This window comes from Grampus griseus (genome assembly GCF_964374135.1).
Source record: "Grampus griseus genome assembly, chromosome: 14".
NCBI classification, from domain to species: Eukaryota; Metazoa; Chordata; class Mammalia; order Artiodactyla; family Delphinidae; genus Grampus; species Grampus griseus.
This window is the reverse complement of record NC_139008.1, coordinates 14116808-14141145: the sequence shown is the minus strand read 5'-3', so window position 1 is coordinate 14141145 and position 24338 is coordinate 14116808. Positions and strand designations below refer to the sequence as shown.

At 37.6% G+C, this 24338-nt stretch overlaps 1 protein-coding gene across 2 annotated transcripts in view; it reads left to right on the top strand.

The window, feature by feature from the left end:
* Positions 1–24338, top strand: part of LOC309833114 (S-adenosyl-L-methionine-dependent tRNA 4-demethylwyosine synthase TYW1) — a 158922-nt gene that overhangs the window by 100056 nt on the left and 34528 nt on the right. The gene's annotated exons all lie outside the window — the stretch shown is intronic.

Genomic DNA, 24338 nt, shown 5'->3' with positions numbered 1-24338 from the left:
TTCATATTTTAAAACCGTATATAATAGTATCATCATAGCATTCTGCAAGTTCTTCTTGTTTTGAGCATTAGAAAAAATCATATTTACCATTTTAACTATTTTTACATGTATAGTTCAGTGGTATTAAGAACGTTCACATTGTTGTTGAACCATCACCACAGTCCGTTTCCAGAGTTTTTTATCTTCCTAAACTGAAACTACACATCCATTAAGCAATAACTCCCCATTCCCTGCCCCCCCCACCGCCTTTTTTATTGTTTATTTGTTTAATATTATATTTGTGGATTTACTCATGCTGATACATTTAGCTTTTGAGACACTGTAACTGCTCTATAAGCATTCCATCTTATAAATATTCTACAATGTATTATTCATTCTCCTGTGGATGGGCATTTGAGTTTTTCTGAAGTTTTCAACTCTGCAGTGAACATTACTGAAAGTTTTCTTTGTATACACATGCAGTAGTTTCTTTAGGGTCCATACCTAGGAGTGAAAATTGCTGGATTGTAGGATATACACATCTTCCATTTAACTAGATTTTTTCAAAGTACTCAGGAGAGTGGCTTTGGAGACTAGTGTATTCGAGTTTCCATTTTCTGTCCTCACAAATACGTGGTATTGTCAGCTTTTAAGATATATACATCTTCCATTTAACTAGATTTTTTTGAAAGTACTCAGCTTTTTAACATTTTTAAGTTTGAATGTATTGTCATGCTTTTTTAAGTTTTGCCAGTCTGATGAATATGACTTGGTATCCATCAGGAGTTGTGGTTTTTATTTTACGTTCCTCTATTTAGTGGGGTGAATATCTGTGGGATGTCCTCCACCACCTGCAGGCTTGGCTGTAACCCTGGTCACCTTGCACCTGGCAGAGCGCTCTCCGGTGGGCCATTGCTGCAGCACGTGTTCAAGGTGATAAAGTGTGGAAGATGTTATTAGTTGGATAGTCCGATGCTCTTGCTATAGTAAACTCCTTCACTGGCAAGAGTCCATCCTGATTCTCAGCATCGATAGTACTACCTAGACAATACACACGTGGCCTACTGCGTGCTGGGGCCACAATGCCTGTGTTTGAATTCTGGGTCCACCCCTCAGAGCTTTGTGATCTTAGGCGCAGCATCCCTGTGCTTCAGTTCCTTTATCTGTAAGATGGGGGTAAAGGAGCACTTGCCTCATAGGCTTGTTTTGAGGATTAAATGAATTATTGTGGAAAGTGCTTACTGGAATGGCCTATAAAACAGAGTAAGACTTAGTAAATGAAAACTTACTTATAAGCCTCCAAGATGGTTTACTGAGAATTTATAATCTGTCATGTTGAGGACTTTATGTCCTCAGTTTTTAAAATATATATTCTTTTAAATAAAAATTATTCAGCTGACTTAAATTTATATCTGTTTTGAGTATGTACATTTTAAAGTATTCTGAGTTTACTTGGTCTCTGCTTTGAATGTTTATTCTCAAGACCAGAAATTGTTTGTTTGTTTATTTTAACTCTGTAACTCTCTCTAAGCAGGAGAACTTCCCTGCAGAAGGGAGGTTCTGAAAATGATTTTGATACAAATATCTGTAGTACATCATCTTCCCTGTTGCCTTACTTCATATGTATTTATCTGTGGATCATTTTTTATCTTGAATTTTAAAATGGAACAAATATTGGTAATACTTGAAGTAAGTATATATAGACACATGCATACACATATGTGTATACATGTGTGTGCATATATATTTTGGTGGCATCTCCATATTTATTTACATATATGTATAAAGTATGTATATATAAAATATATATTTTTTGCAGTAGCTTCAAATAAAAAAATGTAAGTTCCCAAACACTGGAAACTGTAATGATCACCATATGAAAAAAATTCTGTTTCCCTCTTAGACTTATCTTCATGAATCATCATTTTGCTTCATGATCTGTTAATGTTAGAGTGATAAGATCCCTTGATTTTGCCTGTAGACCTCATAAAAATACTAGTCAAGCGTCTTGTTTCTTTCCTTAAATATTTCTCAGTTGTATAATGGTGTATTTTGGGACAAGGATAGTTCTGAAAAAAAGATTTTTAAATGAAGTCTTAAAATAAAGGTAATAAAGTGAATAAAGTTAGGAAAGTTTAAAAAGTACTGAATTTAATGAAAATGCTACTACCAATCATTAAGAAAAAGACCAATAAAACAATAGAAAAATAAGCCAAAGATAAAAACCCTTAATGGAACATGAAATGCAAATGGCTTTTAAATACAAATAAAAATAACAGTAAGGAAAAAAGTACTCTCATATATTTCTGGTGAGAGTACAAATTGGTACAATCTCACCTTTGAAGGACACTTTTTTTAAAAAAAATATTTTCACTTAAAAAGAAATTAATTATTTATTTGGCTGTGTTGGGCCTTCGTTGCTGCGCACGGGCTTTCTCTAGTTGTGGCGAGTGGGGGCTACTCTTTGTTGCGGTGCACGGGCTTCTCATTGCAGTGGCTTCTCTTGTTGCGGAGCATGGGCTCTAGGTGCATGGGCTTCAGTAGTTGTGACATGCGGGCTCAGTAGTTGTGGCTTGTGGGCTCTAGAGCGCAGGCTTAGTAGTTGTGGCGCATGGCCTTTGTTGCTCCGCGGCATATGGGATCTTCCTGGAGCAGGGCTCGAACCCGTGTCCCCTACATTGGCAGGCAGATTCTTAACCACTGCGCCACCAGGGAAGTCCCTTAAGGACACTTGTATGCTGTCTATTAAAATAAAAAGGGCATGTGCCTTTTGAATGAGCAGTTCACATCAAGTAATTTACCCTGAGACATACTTCCATCCACATGAAGTAAAATGTATAGAAGATTATTCATTGTGACATTACTTATAATAACAAAAGATTGGAAGCAAACTAAATATCCATCAGTAGAGAACCAATTAAATAAATTACGATATGCACCTATACATTTGAATTCTTTTTGACTTGAGCGTCTGGAGGTAGAGGGAGCTCTTTGGCTGTTTTCCTCTTTGCACCTTTTCAGAGTGTTACTTATTTTCAAAAAGGATAACCATCAAGGAGCTGCCCCAAGAAGATAATTTTTTCTAGGGAAGAGAATTTTAAAAACTTTTATGTTCTTCTTCTTTCTAGTAGTAACAGACGTTATTGAAACTTGAGTAAAGCAGAGATGGTGGGATAGAAGCTAAAAAGCCCCTAGCAGAGAGCAGAAATTTGATGGATGTCAGATCATAGTGGGTTATAGAGAGTGGGTATTTTAATTGTCTCATGTACAAACATTTTCATTTTGAGCTCTTATTTCATTAACATTACACATACTTGTTTTTCCTAACTATTCTAACCAACACGTAATATAATTTCCCAAGAGTTAACACTAGTAATTAGTCATCTTAAACATGTTATTTGATCACCATTTGATACAATGTTTACTAAAAAACATTGAGTTCTTGGGACTTCCCTGGTGGTACAGTGGTTAGGACTCGGCGCTTCCATTGCACGGGGCACGGGTTCGATCCCTGGTTGGGGAACTAAGATCCCACGTGCCAACGTGGCCCTCCCCCCAAAAAAAATTTTATACTCCATCTCCTGTTGTTTTTGTTTGTTTTCCACCCATTAGAAGCTTTCAGGCAGTGATTTTTTTCTGTAGTTAGTGTTTAGTCAAAGTATTTGATTGGAACCTCATGGGGGTCTTTATAGTCCTTGGAAAGTGAGCATAGTGGAGGTATGTGACTCCATCATGGCACCATACCAGCTTCGTGACCTCGGCAAAACTACTGATCTCTGTAACCTTTGTTTTCTCACCAGTTAAGCGGGATTAGAGTATTGATAGTTCATGACTCACCAGATTGTGTTGAGGGGTTAAATGACATAATACAAGTAAAACTCTTAGTACATTGCTTGGGACATGGGTTCAATAGTGTTAGTGCTATAAATTGTTTAAAAAATTAGTTCTGATCTAAGTAGTGATCATTTGCCTCTTAAAATAATTTTTGGTTACAAATGATTCTCAACACTTTGGAGACTGTTTTTACTGCATTCACTTCAGCCACCTCTTACTTCGAGCTTACTATATTTCAAGTCCTGTGCTAGGCCCTGGATATAATTATATCTAGGATGTGGTCTGAGCCGTAGAAGAGTTGCAGTGTCCTGGGGCAAATACAGGCATACCTCACTTCACTGCACTTCGCTTTATTGTGCTTCGCAGATATTGTGTTTTTCACAGATTGAAGGTTTGTGGCAACCGTGTGTCGAGCAAGTCTTAATTGGCACTATTTTTCCAACAGCATTTGCTCACTTTGTGTTTCTTTGTCACGTTTTGGTAATTCTGGCACTATTTCATACTTTTTCATTACAATTATATTTGTTATGGTGTCTGTGATCAGTAATCTTTGTTACTACTACAACTAGCTGAAAGCTCAGATGACAGCATTTTTTAACAATAAAGTATTTCTTAAGTTAAGGTATGCACATTTTTTGAGACATAATGCTACCACATTTAATAGACTAAAGTAGAGTGTAAGCATAACTTTTATATGCACTGAGAAACCAAAATTGCAGTGGTCTGGAACTAATAAGCCTGCGGTATCTCTGAGGTCTGCCTATAGGCAGATAAACAGACAGTTTCAGCACATGGAGACAAGTGCTGGGGAAGGAGCACGCACACGGTCAGGAGAGACACTGGGATCAGAGTTGGGAAGGATCTGTATTACTCAAAAAATAAGAAGTAGTCCTAAAGAGCCAGCTCTCCACAGGTTAATAATGCCTAGCACACCAACAGAGTTTTAAAAAATCTGTTAAATAATTCTGTGGTTCTAAAAACATTCAATTAGTCATTTAACTGAAGCTGGAAAAGTATATACTAATTACTTTTTTTGACTTATATTGCACAAAAACATTAATAATAGTTGTATAACTGTGAAGTCATGGGTGACATTTAACATGTTTTCCAGGTTTTTTAAAAAATAAACAAAATCTATAATATCAGAGAGGAACAATTTATATTTTATCTTTAAAATTTTCTGTAATTTTATATAGGTCATTAATGTAGCAGTGGCTAATTTATCCAGTAGATGTTTCTAGATCCTGATGGCCTAAGCCAAGTACACAGAGTAGTATTCATTTCGGGTGGATGACTTTCAGGGTCAAAACTTTCTTTCTATTTGCGAAAGTGTCTTTTACGTGAAGCTGGCTGTGTATTGAGGTCAGCCCTGAGGAGATTGTGGCTTGAATAGTAGTGAATGATACTGACACACTGCAGCTCAAAAAATGAGAAATGGTTTTAAAGATCTGGTTATCCACAAGCTAATAGGGTTTTATCTACCCTTTGACCTTCGATTCATGTTATCAGATCGGCTGAAGGATATAGCAAGAGACATCTCTTCCAAATACAGGCACACCCTACCGACCATCTCCCTGTCAGTTGTTGGTTTACACCTTTTTGTTTTTAATACCCAAACACATACAGCATAGAAGCCTTTCAGTACAGTGTTTTAAATTGATGTTTACAAGGGCAAAATTTCTACTTATTTTCCAAAACTGAATACAGCATTTAAAGCAAAACGATATGCAAGAAAAATCTTGAATGGCATTCCAAATACAATTGGTAGATCATCAGAGTCAGGTGTAGACGATTTGAAAAGCTCACCATGTCAACCGAGGGAGCTTTGCTTCTCCGTGGTGCCGGCATGGAGAGGCCACTTGCCTTTACTGAGCAGCTGCCATTAACCTTGTTTGTTTTCGGAGGTTAAGTCAGGAAGTAGTGTCTTATACATTTGGTAGCTAACATAATAGTTGTTACCTTTGTGAGCATCTTACCCTATTTTAGTTTCATTTTAAGCAAGTCTTTGGAGGCTTTGAGTTGATGTGTAACACATTTTAATTTTTCCCATTTAAAATAATGGGAAATATGCTTCACTTAGTATTTTTATGCATGCTGTTAGATTTCAGGAACAGATTACTACTCTTAGCTGGGAGATGCCTGTGTTACTGTAGTTTCATTATTTTTAATTATTTAGTGATTATGATGGCTCTTGAAATGTATTGGGTGTGTGTTTCCTATAGTCATTTTTCTCTGGATATCTTTCTGCTGCCCACTGTATTTTAAATTGCATTTTTCAGATTTATTCAGGGATGCGTGACTTATATTCTCTTTTGTTATCTTTATAGTTCTTGTTTAGGCATAAGTTTTGAGTTTTGGGTAACATAGCTGTAATCATACTATATGTATAACTTTGTCTCCTTTGCAACGTAAGTGTTTTTCCATGCTGTGATACAATCTTGCTCTACTATTCACTGATAATGATGGATTGCCTCCCTCTAATACTTAGCAGTCTTCCTTTGTATTTTTATTTTTATTATGATTCCCTCTTATGTGTGCATAAAATTTAATATACTCAATCATAAACAAATGTTTAAAAGATCTAAACTACACAAACTGCGTTCATTCATTCAGCAAGTATAGATATTGCTAAATATTTGGTAAGGACTCTTCTAGCACTGCGAATCAGTAAATAAGGCACATAAGGCTCCTGTTCTCTGGTAGGAGAGACAGAAAACAAATAGATAAATAAAAATGTACCATTTATAGGCCACCGAACATAATGTGGTAAGACCAACAAAAGTTTAAGTAAACAGAGCCCAATCACTTGATAATTCAGAAGAGTAACTTGTAATTTTCATTAGGTAAAAGGAAATCAAAACTACAATTACAGATATTTGTAAAATAGTGGAAGTCAGAATACTGCATAACAATATCCAGAATTGAACCAAAGGGGAATTGTATCACGTAGGATTCAGATTAACTACACATAGAGACTCCCAAATAGTGAGTGGGATAATCAAGTTAGAAATGTTTTTCCTTCTGATGTCACAGAAGCCCAAATAAAGGTGAACCAATGACTGATATGGCGGCTGTGAGATAGTAGAAAATACATGTATTGGTTTCTGTCCCCAGTTCCTGGCACAGATCTCCTAAAACTTTTGTAATTTCCTAAGTTAAGAGTGTCTTTTGTTCTAATACTGTTTTTGACTCTGGTTCCTGACACGGAGTTCCTAAATCCCTTGGAATTTCCTGGGTGTCTTTTGTTCTAATGAGGTGACTCTTGGTGGCCTTGTGGATGGGAACTGGTCACTAGAAACACCAAGCCAAGCTTAGAAGCTTGGAACTTTCACCCTATAGCCATATCCTGCAGGAAGGGGAGAGGGGCTGGAAATTGAGTTAATGATCAATCATGCCTGCATGATGAAGCCTCCATAAAAATCCCAGAGGCACAGCGTTCAGGGAGCTTCTGGGTTACTGAAAACACGGAGGTGCTGGGAGAGTGGTGCCTGGAGAGAGCGTAGAAGCTCCTTACCCCTTCCCACATACCTTGCCTGCTCTGCTATTTCATCTCTATGGTCATCCGTATTCTTTATCATATCCTTTTATAATAAACTGGTATATAGTAAGTAAACTGTTTTCCTTAGTTCTGTGAACCGTTCTAGATAATTAATTGCACCTGAGGAGGTCATGGGACTCGCCCATCAGAAGCACAGGTAACCACCTGAACTTGAAATTAGCATCTGAAGTGGGGGTGGGGCAGTCTGGAGGCACTGAGCCCTTCACTTTAGGGATCTGATGTTATCTCCAGGTAGGTAGTGTCAGAACTGAGTTGAATTGGAGGATACTCAGCCGGTGTCACATTCTTGCTTGGTGTGGGGAAAAAAACCCATACCTCTGGTGTCAGAAGTGTTGTGAATATGGTAGTAGTGGGAAAGTAAAGGAGAAACACAGGAGAGAGTGTGAGTTTTTTCTTTTCAGTATTTTCACAGTGTCATCAGAGACCCAGGTTCCTATCTGACATTCAACATAATGACTTTTATTCTGAAGTTTACTTCATGGTCCAGAATACTTGCTAGAGCTCCAGCCATCATGTTGGTATTCCAGCCTTCATTTTGAGCAGGCAGTACAAGGATAGGTATTAGAAGAGCACATTTTTTTCCTTCTAAGATAATTTGTATAACTCTTCCTTTTACATCTTTTTGGCCAGAACTTAGTCCCTTAGCCACATCTTGTGGAGGGAGGCTGAGAAATGTAATCTTCTAGCTGAGTATATTGTTGTCCCCAAATAGTTCAGACATTGTGCTTATAAGGAAGAAGGGGTGAATGGGTATTGGTAGGCGACTAGCAATCTATATCAATGAACTAAGCATTAAGTTCAAATGTTAAACAAGTAACAATAAAATAAGCCTATTAGGAAGAAGGAAGTAATCAAGATAAAAGAAGAAATCAATTAATTTGGATTAAAAACCCCCTAAATATAGGATGTATGGAAGGTTATTGATGCCCATCATCAAAGTAATCTCAGTGGTTTGGTGGAGATGGAAGGTGGATTGCACAGCATTTGTAAGGACAGAAAACAAACAACATCTTGGAAGGGAGACAGAAGGAGGATTTGGGGTTTGTTTGGGGTTGTTATTTATTCCTTGGTTTGAAGTGGAGGAGGCCGGAATACGAACATGTAGGTAGAAAGGAAGATGCAAGAGATAGTTATTCTTTATATACCTCTCAGAGAGAGGTATGTTTTATTTCGATTTTCTAGAATAATGGTTTTGTCAGTGTCTCAGGATTCTTGAGTTGTTGTGGTATATGTGTTATACTTACTCAGCACAGTGTTTTTAATAAGATTAAAAAAAAATTAGTCCCGGACAACGAGTTGGAACTGAGGTGCTTACCAAGGCTTATTTGCGAGGTAGGTATATCTGTGCTAGTGTCCACAGATCATGGATTTTCTTCTGGTAAAGGGCTGGGGGTGGGGAACACACCCAGGTGGTATGAACAGACATTTTCAAAAATGACCATCACTTTCAATTTGTTTTTAGTGATATTTGCTTTGACATTTCAAATAGCATTGAAGGAAAATTTTCATGTTTATTGAAAGTGGTTTGGGGTTACATGTGATTGAGATCTGCGGCCACAAATCAAGGAAGTCATCAGCCCCCCGTCACTGACAGACCAGTGGGCGTTTTCTCCTGCCACCTCATAGATGTCCTCCTCCTCCTCTTTAATATCTTCCAGATGGACTTATTCAAGGCCATTCATCTCAAAGCTTATTTTAAAATTTTAGCTTCGGTATTGCTATTTTGGACATTAGAATTGAACCTTTTTATGAGAATCATTGTGTTTGATTTATGAAAAGAGTGTGGAGAAAAAGGGTGTTAAAAAGAATGGTCGGAAGCTAATTTCTTTTGCTTATTGAACGCGGAAAGAAGGAAGCACTTTCTCAAATTGACATTTGAAGACCCTTTTTAGTGTATTTGGGAAATGAAGATAGTGGAAACCATGAGTTCTGTTTGACTTATGGCAGTGTGAAGATAGCTTGCTCCTTTGACGTGGCCCAGAAGAAGGTAGTATGCGTGGCAGAAACTCATTGCCCACTTCACAGGAATCAAGAAATTATGCCATTAGTTCCTTCATAGTCTGAGATACTGGATTGAAATCATATGTAGCCATTTGCACCTCCCCTTCATCCAGCCACACAGTGGGGGGAAAATGTGTTTTGCCTGTGACAAGTTAGAAATGTTCAAAATCATGTAAATAGAATTTGAGCAACCCTTGGAGTTTAATAACTTTATCTCTTCTAGTTTTTGAGTCTTTCTGATGACATGTCTTCTAGCTTTGGAGTTTGTGAAACAAACAAAAAACCCTGAAATCAAAAAACCCCTCTCTGCCTGTATTAAAAAACTCGAAGGGGATACGTCAGTCATCTTCCTCCTAACTCATGAACCGCATGCATCTCAAGATGTGGGAGACCCTGTCCTGGTCCAGTGACTGAAGGAAGCTTCCATTTTATATTACCGTAAAGAACGTTTCTAGTTTTTTCCTGTTTCTGGTTCATGCTAGAAAATTATCTTCTTTTGACTATATGTACTTTGAAAATATCTGGTAGACACTGAAGACGCTGGAGAATCCTTCAGTTGTAGGTCTATTTGTATATTTATAACCAATTACAATTCAAGTGCATCTTCCCCAGGGGAAGGGCAGTGATTAGTTTTTACACTCCTGATGGCCAGTTTCTGGGAGTGGTAGGATGTAGAGACTGAGGACGAGGATAGGAGAAAGGATGGAGACCATCTTAATTTCCAGAAGTTACTCCTCATAACCCCTAAGAGGGAAACAGGGTACACAAACCGCCTCCTGTGTTTTTAGATGGTTCCATTTAGTGGAGCTGTGTTTTGAACACAGTGGTTTCTTTACCGAAAGTAAAGATTATATCCTAAAAAAAAAAACCACGCAGTAGGAAAAGGCATGTTTGAAGAGTTTAGCACTTAAAGGAAAATTTAGATTGAAGTTGGGAATTACAGTGAAATCCCTTCTAAATACTATGTTCATTAAATAGGAGGACAAAGGAAATTGTACTGAATACAGAGAACATTTTACAAATCTTTAATTAGTATTGGGTACTATTCCGTTAGTTTCTACATCTCTGTACCTTGCCTGCAGTAACATTTCAGCCTCCCCTACAGCAACCACATGACAATTGCAAATTTGTTTGTTTGTGCATAGTAAATGAAGCATTTTTTTTTCTTTCCTGTCTGACCCATGACTAAATTATTGACTTTTAGTTTTCACTGTAGTTCAAGAAATCAGAGAATTTGATGCTTAAAATTAAAAGCCTGTGGGGAGGGCTTCCCTGGTGGCGCAGTGGTTGGGGGTCCGCCTGCCGATGCAGGGGACGTGGGTTCGTGCCCCGGTCTCGGAAGATCCCACATGTCGCTGGGCGGCTGGGCCTGTGAGCCATGGCCGCTGGGCCTGCGCGTCCGGAGCCTGTGCTCCGCAACGGGAGAGGCTGCAGCAGCGAGAGGCCCACGTACCGCAAAAAAAAAAAAAAAAAAAAAAGCCTGGGGATAAATTTTATATAATCTATTTAGTTTATTATAGTTTAAAATGTTCTCCTTAACACAGAGTTAGCTACCTGTAGTGCCACCCAAGGTAACTAGACCGGACCTCACCAGAATATGGCACAATTAGAATTTCCTGCTTCCTGGTAGGTTCTAAGGTGCATTTTTATGGCCTGTGTTTTTTTTTTTTTTTTTTTTTGCGGTACGCGGGCCTCTCACTGCTGTGGCCTCTCCCGTTGCGGAGCACAGGCTCCCGGACGCGCAGGCTCAGCGGCCATGGCTCACGGGCCCAGCCGCTCCGCAGCATGTGGGATCTTCCTGGACCGGGGCACGAACCCGTGTCCCCTGCATTGGCAGGCGGACTCTCAACCATTGCGCCACCAGGGGAGCCCTGTTTTGTCTTCTTAATGATTACTCATGACTATACTCCAAAAACCTCCACTGCTCTACCTTTTATTTTCTATCCTTTTTTGTCTCTCACTAATACCGAGATCTCTTTTCTCTAACATTTCCAAGAGTAGTGATTCAAAATCCCTGTCCATTCTCATTTAAATGTTCACAGCAAAGGAAAATATATACAGGAATAAATCTCCAAGTGGTAGGATTTTACAAACAAGGAACCAGTGATCGACTTACATACATCATGAAATGATCACCACAGTAAGTTTAGTGAACATCCGTTGTCTTATATAGATACAAAATTAAAGAAATAGAAGAAAAAATATTTTCTCCTTGTGATGAGACTCTTAGGATTTACTTACTTAACAACTTTCATATGTAACGTACAGCAGTGTTCATTATGTTCATAACATTTTACAAATCTTTAATTAGTATTGGGTACTATTCTGTTGGGAACAACTAAGTATTGGGTACAAGTAAGGTTGTACCTTGCATCCCTAGTACTTATAACCGGAAGTTTGTGCTGTTTTGGTTCAACTGTTTTTTTCTTTTGAGATGTTTGTGATTTTCATTGACTTCCAAATGCTTTTTATTAAGGACTTAGGATCTCTTTCTGTATATATACAAATACACACATAAACATATATATGTATGTATCTATATTTTTCTAAGTATGGTACGAGACAGGGATTCTTTTTCCCCTTTATGGATTATTGATTGAGCCAGCATCGTTGTTGAATAATTTATCCTTTACCCCATGATTTGTAATGACTGCCTGTTGTAATCAAGTTTTCCTGTATTCATGGATGTTTCTGAACTTTCTACTCTGTTATATTGATTAATTTTTCTGTCTTGCCCCATTACCATACTGAGTTACTATAGCTTTGTGATAAGATTGATATTTAGTACAAAAGACCCCTCCTTCTTCAAAATTGTCTTGCTTATTCTTAGCCCCTTAATACATTTTCATATTTATTTTGGGATCATTTTGTCAGTTTTCTCTCCCACACAGACACACACACACAGACATAACTTTGGGATATTGATTGGAATTGCATTGAATTTACAGTTTAATTTGGGGAAATTGCCATCTTTATGAAGCCATGTCTTTGGTTGAAAGTTGCTTGTTCTGTCACTTTAATTTTTTTTGACTGAAATTTATCTTCTAATTGTAGATTCTGTTGGCTGTCTTTGTGAAATGTTACATTTCCACACATCTCTTGGAATTGTTTGCAGGCTCTTCTTGAGTAGGTGGTTGTTTTTGCTCACATGTGCACTCTAACAGGCGGCTAGGTCCAATTCCTGGTCCCGAGGCTGTTTCATTGTATATTTTTAGCCAGGTTTATTTGATTTTCATTTTTCATTTCATCTATGTATCACTGCAGTGGGGATGGCTCAAGAGATGAGCTTAAGGTACCCCTTTGACTGTACATTCATTAATGTATGGTTTGGTAAATTATGCAAATCAGATAAGGATTTGGAATTAAAGGCTTAATTTTTGGCATTTTTGTGTCTGTATAGCAAGTACCGAACATCCTCCTTCTTCTTCCAGGCTCTTCTTCCTGTCATTCCAGATTCACTTTCTTATGAGTCAGACATGAGGTAAAGTGCTGTACACTCAGGCACGTCTTGTCACTAACAGGCTTTCCAGGGAGGAAACTTTATAGGCTTACTTCAAGAACTGAGTCACCTTCTAATGAGTCTGGTTTTGCTTTTTGTGTGTGTGGGGTTTTTTTTTTTTTTTTTTTTTTGCAGAGCCAAGCTTAGGCACAAGGAGGTTGTTAACAGTGGCTTACTGACAGCCTGAACGTCCCTTGACTACAAGGCATATGCATTTGGACAGTTGATCACCCAGGAAGGGAGCCTTTACTCTTTAATATTTGGGACTTGAACTTGTGAATTGTTACAAGTAATATTTCTGGAGAAATAGATCTATCAGATTTATTGATGTTAGAGTTGTGTGGTTTCTGGCTGCCCCGTTATCCCTTTCAAATTTACTTTGTCTCAGTGGTTTTGTAAGATGTGTTCTGGGTATATCAAGATGCCCTTCTCATAACATCTTCTGCACATTTTGTGTCCCAGTGTTTCTGTCTGTTTTTGTCTGCTGCAGGATGATGGAGAGATTGTTTCCTGAGGGAACTTTGCCAGAGATTTTGCTTTTTTGTCAATATCCTTGGACTTCCAGGTCGATGTGCTGCTTAGGTGACTGCCATCCGTGTTTGCACCCTGGGGCAGGCTGTAACATAATCTTCTGCTTATTGATTTGTATGACATCATTCCTCTGACTTCTACTTACTCTTATGTAGATAGGCTACCTCTCTCATTTATCTTGTGTTGGTGGCCTTAGACTTCTCAGTTTAGATCTCCTACATGAAAAGTAGAGAAACCGGTCCTATGATTTTGTAGTCAAGCCTTTCTTCCTCTAGAAATCTTACCATTTATTTATGATCTTTTATTTATTTTGGTTTTGTCTTTAGCTCTTTACATTGTCTCCCTTATTAATCGTCTTTTCTTTTTTTTCTTTGTTCTCATTTCTTTCCTTTTCCTTGCATTTCCATATTTAAAATTTCTGTGTTCATGGCTCTCAGGGTAATGGTCATTTTTACACTGTGAAAGCTGTCCTGTTCAGAATGCCAGTAGAACCTTACCTCTTCTATTCTCTCCCAACCTCCAAAGGATGGAGAAACACCGCTCCATATTACTCCTTTGCTTTTCTGACGTGTAAATACTGCTGGCTTTTTTTTTTTTTTTATCCTGTAGTGGGGATTTTTTTTTTCCTGCTATTGAGTGTTTACTTACAGCTTGTCTTTATACAGCTGCCAGTGCTCTTAGCCTCTATTGTGTTCGCATTTTGCACTTCTCGGCTTCCTCTTCTTGTGGTTTTTCAATAGATGAACTTATAGTAGCCCTCTGACCGTACGTCGATCATACAGTAGGCCCTCCATATCCACCAGTTCCGCATCCACAGATTCAAGCAACCACGGATCGAAAATATTCGGAAAAAAAAATTCCAGAGAGTTTCAAAAAGGAAAACGTAGGGCTTCCCTGGTGGCGCAGTGGTTGAGAGTCTGCCTGCTGATGCAGGGGACACGGGTTCGTGGCCCGGTCTGGGAAGATCCCACATGCCGCGGAGCGGCTAGGCCCGTGAGCCGTGGCCTCTGAGCCTGCGCGTCTGGAGCCTGTGCTCAACGGGAGAGGCCACAACAGTGAGAGGCCCGCGTACTGCACACACAAAAAAGAAAACTTAAATTTGCCTTGGAAGGCAACTGTTTGCGTAGCATTTATAGTTGTATTTACAAATATGTGTGATCTCACCCTCCTCCTACTCCTTCACACAAGCAACATCTTCTTGGGTATTAACCATGTTACCAGGAGGATGTCAAGCCCTTCTTTTCTTTTTGCTATTGTGGGTAACATAGAGGTGCATGACTCTGCAAACTCTGGCCACACTCTGTCTCATATTCAAGTTGATTTGCATGGTCTTCTGAGGTTCTGCTGAACCTAAGACAAATCTTTTTCTACTTCCTTTACCAGATTTCTGGTCTTTGAGCAGGAGAATTTTGTTTAAGGCATCTGTTTAATCATAGTTGAGATCAGGCATATCAAGAAACTGTTAAACTGATCCATTCTCATCTCAAGAGTCAGTACTATTAAAAAATGTGTGTGTGTGTGTGTGTGTGTGTGTGTGTGTGTGTGTGTGCGCGCGCGCGCACATGAGTACAGGTTTTCTGACCCCACAGCTTTTCTTGTATTTCATTCCCAGCCTTTTGTGTTTCCTTTGTGTATATGTATTTATGTCATTAATACTACGGTATGTGTACAGTTTTGTTTTTAGCTTTTTAAAAATTCAATGCTATTACATAAAAATTACCCCTCATTATTAAACATTCTTCTAAAACAATTATTCTCAGTGGGAGCAAGGGTATAGAAAAAAACAGGTCTCCCACCCCCTTCCTTCCCCTTTCTGAGAATCACATCTGCATTGAGCTCTCTTATTGGTAAGAATGTGTTTCTCCGCCATGTTGGAATTCATAACCGCTGTTCTGAAATAATCATCTTTAGTGTTAGTTAAATAGCTGTATCATAAATCATCTAGCTATTTCTTGGGATTGAACATATAGCTATTTCTTGGGATTGACATATTTATAATATCTCATTATTATAAATAAAGCTGGAATGAACATTCTTATTCATCAGTATTTGTCCACAAATTTTATCATTTCCAAAGGCTTAAAATCTTTAGAAATGCAATTATTGGATCAACATATTTGGATACTTTTCAGATTCTTTAATCATGTTGCCATGTAATTCCCAGAATGTTTGTACTGAATTATGCTTTTATCATCAGTGAATGAGTGTCTTGCTGTTCTCTAGGCAGTATTGAATATTGCTATTTAAAAATATCTTTGCCAATCTGATAAGCCAAAATGGTACCTCATTACTGCTTCAATTTGCATTTCTTTGATTACTAGTAACTCAGAACCATATTTTAGGAGACCATTTTTTCTTGTTTTGACACAGCCTTAACTCGAGTTCGTCTTGAATTGCAACTGTCAAGATAAATTGTTGAAATTAAGAGCTGTAGTCCTCGGATGTAATAACCTCATCCAGAATATGTAACACTGAAAGCTGCCTAATTAGAAGTGGCAGAATTCTAACTCATAACTGCATATTTTTAAACTTTTTTATTATGGATTTTTAAAACATTCAAGAGAAGAGAGAATAATGGAGGGAATTCCTGTGTAAGCAGTTATCAGCTTGACAGTTATCAGCATTCTACATTTCATGTTTCATCTGTCTTCCCAATTTTTGGGGGGTGGGGAAGCATTGGAATATTTCAAATCAGATAAATAGTATCATTTTATCCGCAAATACTTGTGTATTTAACGCATAAGGACATATTAAAAATGGAATGCCTCCTCCCAGCACTTTGCGTATATTTTTAAATTTTCTAATAGGATTTTTATATTGAAGTGTAGTTGATTTATTTTATATATATATACATATATATATATATGTATATATATATATAATTTTTTTGCGGTATGCAGGCCTCTCACTGTAGTGGCCTCTCCCGTTGCGGAGCACAGGCTCCGGACGTGCAGGCTCAGCGGCCATGGCTCATGGGCCTAGCTGCTCCGCGGCATGTGGGATCTTCCCGGACCGGGGCACGAACCCATGTCCCCTGCATCGGCAGGCAGACTCTCAACCACTGCGCCACCAGGGAAGCCCCTACAATATTTTTTGGTTTTACAGTAGAGTCATTCAGTATGTTTGTAGATTATACTCCGTTATAAGTTATTACAAGATAATGGCTATAATTGTTTGTGCTATACAATGTATCCTTGTTGCTTATCTATTTTATATGTAGTAGTTTATATCTTTTAATCCCATACCCCTAATTTATCCCTCCCCCTCCCCTTTCCCCTTTAGTAACCATAAGTTTGTTTTCTATGTCTGTGAGTCTGCTTCTGTTTTGTAAATAAATTGATTTGTATTACATTTTCTGATTCCACATGTAATTGATATCATATATTTGTCTTTCTTTGTCTGACTTACTTCACTTAGTATGATAATCTCTAGGTCCATCCATGTTGCTGCAAATGGCAGTATTTCATTCTTTTTTATGGCTGAGTAATATTCCATTTTATGGATTCCATCCATTCAATAAGATGGATACCACATCTTCTTTATCCATTCGTCTATCGATGGACATTTAGGTTGCTACCATGTCTTGGCTATTGTGAATACTGCTACTATGAACATTGGTGTGCATGTATCTTTTCGAATTAGAGTTTTCATCTTTCCCAGATATATGCCCAGGAGTGGGATGCTGGATCGTATGGTAACTCTATTTTTAGTTTTTAAAGGAAACTGCATACTGTTCTCTACAGTGGCTGCACCACGTTACATTCCCATCAACAGTGTGGAAGGGTTCCCTTTTCTCCACACCCTCTTTAGCATTTAATATTTGTAGACTTTCTGATGATCGCCATTCTGACCAGCATGAGGTGATACCTCATTGTAGTTTTGATTTTCATTTTGGTTTGTTTCTGGTTTCTTTTGCTGTGCAAATCGTATAAGTTATTTTTTTTTAAGCCCCTCATTTTCTGTCTTCCTCCTTACGTTGTTAATTTCACAGATTACGTTTTATACATTGCATGCCCATTAACATAGATTTATAATTATTGTTTTAGGTATATGTGTTTTAAATCACATAGGAATAAAAAAAGGAATTAGAAACCAAAAATAGAAAATACTGGCTTTCACATTTACATATTTAGTTATCTTTATCACAGTTTTTTACTCATGGTTTCAGGTTGCTGTCTGGTGTCCTTTCATGTCATCCTGAAGCATTCCCTTTAGCATTTCTTCTGTGGCAGTTCTGCTAATGATGAACTCCCTGAGCTTTTGTTTATCTGGAAATGACTTTATTTATTTATTGCTGCGTTGGGTCTTCGTTGCTGCACGCGGGCTTTCTCTAGTTGCGGCGAGCAGGGGCTACTTTTCGTTGCGGTGCGCAGGCTTCGCATTGCGGTGGCTTCTCTTGTTGTGGAGCGCGGGCTTCAGTAGTTGTAGCATGTGGGCTCAGTAGTTGTGGCTTGCGGGCTCTAGAGCACAGGCTCAGTAGTTGTGGCGCACTGGCTTAGCTGCTCCGCAGCATGTGGGATCTTCCCCAACCAGGGCTTGAACCCATGTCCCCTGCATTGGCAGGTGGATTCTTAACCACTGTGCCACCAGGGAAGTCCCTCTCCTTTATTTTTGAAGTATAGTTTTACCAGATGTAGAATTCTTCGTTGATAGTTTTTTTCTTTCAGCAGTTTAAATATGTCATCCCACTGTCTCCTGACTGTTACGGTTGATGGTGAGAAATAGGCTCTGATCTTATCAAGGATCCCTGTACATGACAAGTCACTTCTCTTTTGCTGCTTTCAAGATTCTGTCTGTCTTTTGACAGTTTGATTATAATATATCTCAGTGTGCATCTCTTTGAGTTTATCCCACTTGAAGTTCGTTGTGCTTCTTCAATGTGTAGACTCATGTTTTTCATCAAATTTTGGAAGTTTGGGCCATTTTGTTTTCAAATATTATTTTTTGCCATTTTCTCTCTCCTGAGATTTTCCTAATGAACATGTTGAACGTTTCATGGTGTTCTACAGGTCTTTAAAGAGAAATGTAAATAACAAACCTACAACCCTTCTCTTACTTCTCATCCTCAGAAGTAAGCACTATTAATGGCTTGATGTGTTTCCTTCTATGATTTCTTTTCCTGTTGGGTTGGATTTTCTTCACTGAGTCTTATAACATTGTCTTTGCCCTCTTTCTTTGATCTACATTTTCAGTTATTCATTACAGTTTAATTTGGTTGGTTACTTAGTTATTTTATTTTGGAAGTAATTCTATAATAATTTTCCTGCTTGTCTTCTTTGATTATAAAGAATACTTCATTTGGCTGCATCATGAATTATATCTTTGAATTTATTTTCTAATTCTTTGCTTATTTGACATATCAGATTGACACATTTTGTTTTGTCTCCCACGAACAGTAAAAAATTTAGTTAATTAAAGCCATTTTAAGAATAAGTATGTTTTCTAAGGACTTTGAAAGATTCATTGCCCAATTTCTAGTAGAGGCAATACATATTCCTTTGCTTTTAGAAACAGTGGTCGCCAGTGAGGGATTGTTTCAATTTTAAGGTTTTTTTGTTTGTTTTAAAGAGTTTAGAATTAATTCTTTGACAAGCATGATATGACTCGGTCAGCATTCAATTTGTTTTTTTGTTTTTTAATTGGGATATAGTTGCTTTACAGTGTTGTGTTAGTTTCTGCTGTACAGCAGAGTGAATCAGCCATCCCCTCCTTTTTGGATTTCCTTCCCTTTGAGGAGCCAGGCAGGAGTGGTGGAGTCTTACCTTGCTGGTTTACTGGTTCCTTTCCTCTTTTGGTATTAACCATTTTTGCTAATTTCTTTTCTGACTTTGGTTTTGTTCGTTTACTAGAATAAAATGTAGATTATACAACAGTCGGTACGTTGGTTGCTTGTTCACTGCTGTATCTCTAGCATCTAGTATTATACCTGGTGTACAGTGGGACCTGGTGACTGTTGGTTGAACTGATATCTGTGTGAACAAATGAATGAATCTGTGTAACTGCTGCTGGTGGTGGTGATGATGGTAGCTGAAATTTATTCATAGTTTTCTATCTTCCCGGCTGTGTTCTAAGTTCTTTATTTGTTTTAGTTCTTTTAATTTTACAGCAATACTATGAGATACAGATACTGTTACTCTTCCTATTTTACAGAGGCACAGAGAGCATGCCTGAGCTCACACAGCTGACTCCAGAGCCCAGTAGCTTAATTGCTACTATGTACTCTTTTCCTCGTCTTATACTTTTTTCCTCTTTTCTCTCCTCCTTCCTAACTACTCAGACTTTTTCTACTTTGTACTTAATCCTTTTTTCCCTCACTTCCCTTTGATAAGCATTTAACATTTACCTTTGGAATTTTGACCTCAATTTTCACTCCATGTATTGGATTGGCCAAAAAGTTCATTCAGGTTCTTCCGTACCACCCCGAAAGAACTTTTTGGCCAACCCAATATTTTCAGTCCGTGTATTGCTTCCCTCTAAGAAACAAACATAAGTTAAAACCCAAATTTAAACTCTGTCACAGAGATCTGGTCTGAATTCTAGAGGTTAACGTCTAGGTTTCTTGCTGCACAGCCTAGCTGCACATTGATTGTGATGTTACTTTCAGATCCACCCCTCCCTCCCATTTTATTGTGTTTGTTACTACCACTGGGGGAAAAAAGTCCTAGACTCTCAAATTAAACAGAAAATACATGAAATTATAACATGCCAGCTACTTGACACTTTTTTACAAATCTCATTGTGACATTTTACAAATCACATTGTAGCCTGAACAGAAAGTAGCTAAACTTTTTGCCTGAATTGGATACTTTCATCTTCATTTTTGTATTCTGTAGTATTACACAAACCCTGTCCCTACTAGATAATATGCCACATTCAGAAAATCCTGCAGTAATAACTGACCAGAACCTATGCAAATTAAAATTACTAACTAAATCCCCAAACTGGGGAAGAAAATAGGTTTTATTCAAATTAAATTACTACAATACAATCCAGTTTGTACTCCAATTTTTTCTTTCTTTTTTTTTAATCTAAAAGAAAGATAAAATAAAGTGTTAAGTATGTCCTTTGCAAAGGAAATTCCAGCTCTCACCTCTCAAGCAACATCTGTATTCAGTTTTTGTTTTAATTTGATCTAACTGGAGTATAACACAACTTTCTTCTATAGACTTTAGGAACTTCTTTAACTAATTTTAAACAGACTTTAAAGTCTCCAAAACCATCCTATCGAGCAGGCTCCCTACAGACACAGTGAAACCCAGAATGTGAATTTGATAATTTGAAATAAAATCTAATGACATTTCTTTTTTAGTAACCCCATAGTGCTTTTCTTTGTCCTTAACAATCTGAACATTAGTAGGCAATAGATAAAAGGTAAATGTACTAAAATTAGTTATATCTGTTGATCAAAAGATATGAAGAAATCAGAAAGGAAAGCCATCAAGTGGATGAAAATATTTCTAATACAATTATAACAGCATTCTTAAAGCCAGAATACATAAAGAATTTGAAAAACCCAGTAGTAAAAAGACAGCTATCCCAAGAAAGAAATATTCAAAACATTTGAACAAGTACTTCACAAAAGAAGGATCAGAATGGCCAAAAACATACTCAACTTCATCAGTAAACGGGCAAATACAAAATAGGACAGTGCAGGAATGGCTAAAGTTTAAAAGACTAACAACAAGTGTTGGTGAAGAAGAGAAGCAGCTGGAACTCTGATCCACTGCAGGTGGAAGTATGGTGAAATGACTTTGGAAACCAATTTAGCAATATCTGCACATCCTGTGATCCAGCATTTCCACTCTTAGGAACATTCAAGAAACATCCATCGGGAGTCAGGTACAGTAACAGTCATAGCAATGCTATTTTGTAAGAGACCCAAACTGGGGAAAAAAACCAACGAACCAACAACTTTCACTAATGTAAGTATTTTCATATACTGGAGTACTAAACAGCAGCAAAAATATATCTGAAGCTAAAGTCACCATCAAACTCAGTGAAAGAATTTCAGTGAAAGAAGCCGGACATAGAAGAATATGTCATAATAGCATTTCATAAAATTCCCTAAAGCAGGAAGAACTAAACTCTAGTGTTATGAGAGAGAACAGCATTTTATAATAACTAAAAACTGGAAATAATCTAGATGTCTATCAATGGGGGAACGGTTGAATAAATTATTGTATATTTATATAATGGAATATTAGATAACGAAGAAAATGAACAAATCTCAACATGCAGCAACATGGATGAACGTTATAAACACAGTGTTGTATGACAGAAGCAAGATGCAAAAAAGTCTATGGTTCCATGTATATAAATTTCAAACACAGGCAAAAACCTAAACTTTAATGTTGAAGTCAGGATATTAGATAGCTTTGGGGTAAAGGCAATGGATGGTGACTGGGTGATGAATATTTTCTTTGTGTTAATCCCTTGGGTTGTCCATTCGTGTTTTATGTATGTTTCTCTTTGTATGATTTCTTTCACAATTTGAAAAGGTTAAGCAACGAGAGAGAGAGTCTGCCTTGGATTCATTCTGCTTGGGTTCATATCCCAGCTTTGCTGCTTTCCAACTGTGTAACTTTGGGAAATTCACTTAGCAGCACTAGGCCTCTGTTTCATATCTGTAATGTGAAGCTAATAAACCTATTTTGTAAGATTTGTTGCAAAGATGAGACAAATATTGGAATCTTTGCTAAGATGTTAAACACAACAACAGCTGGCACATAGTAAGGGCTGACTCATTGCTAACTCTTGCTATTGTTATTGTTGGTATCATTGCCAGTTTATTTGTTGAAAGGAATTTTAAACTCCCGTTGGAATTACATTATATTTAGAAATCTATCATGGCTGTCCATGTAGGCTAGTTTTTTATGGTCTCAGAAATATTTACTTTTTTCACTCTCTATGTTATTTCATAAATAATCATCAAGTATTTTATAGATGTATTTTAGAGTTGAAGTAGAATTTTCTTTGCCTTGCATTTTGTAGTTGTACATATAGTATATATGTACCATACATATGGCATATAATAGCTAATACTTAGTAAGACTTACTGCTGCCAGCATGGTTCTAAGCGTTATGTAGATGGACACTTTTAATCCTGTGTAAACTCCCATTTTGCACAGATAGAAACTGAGACAGAGTTAAAGATGGCTAGTATGTGGTCTGGGATTCAGTCTGGGCTTAGAGTCCACATTTACCCCACTGCTCTATGCTAGGAAAGCTGCTCATTTTTCTATTTTTATTTGGTAACTGACCAATTGTACTTAATCTGATTTTCTTAGGTTGATTTTCTTAGGTTTCCAAGAAGCCAGCTGTATCATTTGCAAGTAATTGTTTTTTGTATACTATCCACTTATTCTTTTTTTTTGCGTTATGCGGGCCTCTCACTGTCGTGGCCTTTCCCATTGCGGAGCCCAGGCTCCGGACGCGCAGGCTCAGCGGCCATGGCTCATGGGCCCAGCCACTCCGCGGCACGTGGGATCCTCCCGGACCGGGGCACGAACCCATGTCCCCTGCATTGGCAGGCGGACTCCCAACCACTGTGCCACCAGGGAAGCCCTATCCACTTATTCTTGTTCTTGCCTTATTGCTTTGATTTTAACTTTCAGGGAAGTGTTTATAAAAATAATAGAGTGGACATTCTGCTGTTATTCTGATTAAATAGAAATGCCTCTATTTTTTACATCTCTAAGAATGACATGGACTATTGACCGGAGAGTGTTTTCTTTATGTTAAGGATGTGTTTTTTAATTTTTGAGTTTACCAAATGGTTTTTCAGTTGTTCATTCTGTTTTAAAATCAGGGATGGGCTTTAAATGATATGAAATGTCTTTGTGTGTCTATAAGATGATTATATAACTTCTCTGTGTTGAGCTATTGACGTGATGAATTGTATTAATATATAGTCTAATATTGAATCATCTTTGCATTTCTAGAATTTTTAACATAATGCTGAATTTAATTTGCTAAAATTTCTGTAAGATTTTTGCATATATAAGTACAAGTGAGATTGGCCTGCACTTCTCTACCATTTTTGTTAGGTTTTGGCATTGGGTGAATTCTAGCTATGTGAAGGGAATCTGGAAGATTTCTTTTTGTGCATTATACACTGCATTTTAAAAATAAGTTTTGAGTACATTTTCTGATATGGCTGCCTAATACTGTTCATCCCTAGGTTATCTTCAGACATGAGCAAAAGTAGAGAGATTGGCATTCTTTTTTTTTTTCTTTTTTTGCGGTTCGCGGGCCTCTCACTGTTGTGGCCTCTCCCGTTGCGGAGCACAGGCTCCAGATGCGCAGGCTCAGCGGCCATGGCTCACGGGCCTAGCTGCTCCGCGGCATGTGGGATCTTCCCGGACCGGGGCACGAACCCTTGTCCCATGCATCGGCAGGCGGACTCTCAACCACTGCGCCACTAGGGAAGCCCGACATTTTTTTAAATTGAAGTATAGTTGATGTACAATATTATATGTTTCAGGTGTACAGTATAGTGATTCACAAATTTTAAAGGTTATACTCCATTTATAGTTATTATAAAATATTGGCTATATTCCCTGTGTTGTACAATATATCCTTGTAGCTTATTTTACATATAATAGTTTATACTTCTTAATCCCCTACCCCTATCTTGCATCTCCCCCCTCCCCTCTCCCCATTGGTAACTACTAATTTGTTCTTTATATCTGAGTCTCTTTTTTGTTACATTCACTAGTTTGTTGTAATTTTTATATTCCACATATAAGTGATATCATAAAGTATTTGTCTTTCTCTGTCTGACTTATTTCACTTAGCATAATGCCCTCCAAGTCCAACCATGTTGTTGCAAATGGCAAAATTTCATTTTTTTTTATGGCTGAGTAGTATTCCATTGTGTGTATGTGTATGTGTATGTGTGTGTGTATATATATATATATATATATATATATATAT